The sequence below is a fragment of the Hemicordylus capensis genome, chromosome 17 (genome assembly GCF_027244095.1).
Source record: "Hemicordylus capensis ecotype Gifberg chromosome 17, rHemCap1.1.pri, whole genome shotgun sequence".
NCBI lineage: Eukaryota > Metazoa > Chordata > Lepidosauria > Squamata > Cordylidae > Hemicordylus > Hemicordylus capensis.
The window spans coordinates 13,297,360-13,299,291 of NC_069673.1; the positions used below are offsets into that span (position 1 = coordinate 13,297,360).

Genomic DNA, 1,932 nt, shown 5'->3' on the forward strand with positions numbered 1-1,932 from the left:
GAGGTTGCCATCATATGTATTACTGTTTTAAGGTAGTTTATCTCAAGGAACGGACGCAGCTGGTGTATTGGCCAAAGTTGATAGAAAGCACATCTGGTCACTGATTTAGCCTGCAACATGAGTTTGGATACAGAAGCACTCCCAGACTGCATAGGCCTCATTCAAGGGCCGCCCTAGTGGGGAATGGACTACAGGCAGGTATCACCGGTGCTTGGCACAGCAAGAAGTCTCCCAAGCTGGGTCTCCCTTCACCCCTTAAGATGGAAACCTGTCCAGGACCAAGTGCCGACTCGCTGTTTCGTGACCAGAATTTGCAAGCCAGAGACAATGGAAAGCAAAATGTTACCCGTGTTTACAAGGAGGGGAAAAAGCGGGCTAAAGATTTATTTATTGGTAGCGACTGAGGAATATGAATCCTACACTCCATTTAAAATGCTTTTTATTTCTCTCAGCCTTGGGGCTTGGAGAACATGTAATTTTACCCACAGCCATATTTCTCCAGCAAACAGTCCTTTTCCTCTGGGTTCTGCAGGAGTCATTTTGGTTTATGTTCCCTCCTGATGAATCTCAGGAGGAGGTGGTTACATTCTGGTGGACTCTCCCAAGCCTCCCTCTCGCTCACGAATGCGGTCATGTGCCGAGGCGTGCGCGATGAGAGCTTCAGCACACACCGTCGAGATCGCTTGCTGCTAGGCACTACTGTCTTCAACATTTTTTAAAAAAACTGTAAACGTCCTTTGGAACGGTGTAATTCCCCTCCTGTGGCATTTTGAAGGCCTTTCCCTAGCAATTAAGAAAGAAAAAGAAAGGCGACTGTGTAGAGCTGATGGAGCGCGGAAGCAAAGTGCCTGTGCTATGAATCCGGAGAGTGTGGGTTCGAATCTTACCTCTGCTGTTATTAGTATTGCATAATGACTGAAAGGACATCATTGGCACAGGTCTGGATGGCAGTCACCCCCTCAGATGACTTGAAAAGTGGATTAGACATCTGTTGCGAAGGAGCAGGAGAGATCTACATCCCTGATGGTTATGTGGAGCCTCCATATTCAGAGGCAGCATAGCACTGAATTCCAGTTGCCTTTAAGCTTGAAAAGTGAGTGAGACAAATTTGTGGAGGAGGAGATATATACACACACACACACACACACACACACACACACACACACACACACATATACATACATACAGATAGGGCTGGGAGCAGTGTTCCCTCTAACAGGAATTCCCAGATGTTGCTGACTACAACTCCCATCATCCTCAGCTGCAATGGCCTTTCACTAGGAACAACAGCAGCTGCAGCCAACAACATCTGGGAATCCCCGTTAGAGGGAACTCTGGCTGGGAGAGACTCCTGCCTGCATCTTTAGGAACCAAGGAAGCTGCCATATACCGAGTCAGACCCTTGGTCCATCTAGCTCAGTATTGTCTACCCAGACTGGCAGCGGCTTCTCCAAGGTTGCAGGCAGGAATCTTTCTTGGAGGCTGCCAGTCTGTGTAGCCAATACTGAGCTAGATGGACCAAGGGTCTGACTCTGATTCGGTATAAGGTAGCTTCCTATGCTCCTATAATGATGATGCTTTCCTGATATGTCCCCTGTCCCCACTGTCCTCCCTTCCTCCGTCTCTCTTTTGCCATTTTCTAGATGGAACATGTTCTGGAATGGCGGGAGGGTGCCCCCAAAGAGTGAGCTGGGGGAAATCTCTCGCTTGGCAACCTTCGCCTTGAGCACCCGGGGTCTGCAATCAACTGGCGGTGCGCTCGCCGTTTCTGCCCCACAGGCAAATCCCGATTAGTATTCGCTTTTGTGAGCTCACTTCATAAGACTAATGGAGTTGCTACCTGGGGACATTAATTGTGCATGACACCACCGGCGTGGCTTTCTGCACTCTTACTAATATCACGGGGCCCTCCGTGAGAAAATGCCTCAAAAG

General features: G+C 48.9%; 1 long non-coding RNA gene across 1 annotated transcript; it reads right to left on the bottom strand.

Annotated features, from left to right (window-relative positions):
* Nucleotides 1–422: 422 nt before the first annotated feature.
* Nucleotides 423–1,059, bottom strand: LOC128338756 (uncharacterized). The gene is made up of 2 exons (XR_008312689.1): nt 888–1,059; nt 423–783 (listed from the first exon to the last, which is right to left on the bottom strand). It is a non-coding gene; the product is annotated as an uncharacterized LOC128338756 (long non-coding RNA).
* Between the last annotated feature and the right edge of the window lie 873 nt (nt 1,060–1,932).